Genomic DNA, 402 nt, shown 5'->3' with positions numbered 1-402 from the left:
GGTTTTCCAACTCTGGGTTGTTCACTTTTTTGATTTGTTTTACTTTTTTAAAAATTTAGCTAGTGTTTTTCATCATATTTAAACCTATCCTGTCCTTAATTCAGGAAATGAAAATTTTAAAAATGCTATAATTCTTGGGGGTGCTTGTGTTAAATTTGGGGTTGCTTGAGCATCCCCCTTACTGACCCATGGTTTAACTAATTAACTGCTATAGACATCACTGTTCTATTATACTGCTACTGGGCTGCCTCGAATGAGTTAAGTTACCAGCTACGTAAAAACAATGTAGCAGTTTTCTGGTAAGCAACCCATCTGTAATAAGATATATTCGCAGGGGCTACATAGGGTTAATTTGAATTTCTAGAATAACAAAAGCTATGGGAAAATAAAGAAAGCAGAGCT

Source organism: Urocampus carinirostris, chromosome 4 (genome assembly GCF_059441175.1).
Source record: "Urocampus carinirostris isolate Australia breed hairy pipefish chromosome 4, RoL_Ucar_1.0, whole genome shotgun sequence".
In the NCBI taxonomy this organism is placed as follows: domain Eukaryota; kingdom Metazoa; phylum Chordata; class Actinopteri; order Syngnathiformes; family Syngnathidae; genus Urocampus; species Urocampus carinirostris.
Note: the sequence above shows the minus strand (reverse complement) of the source record.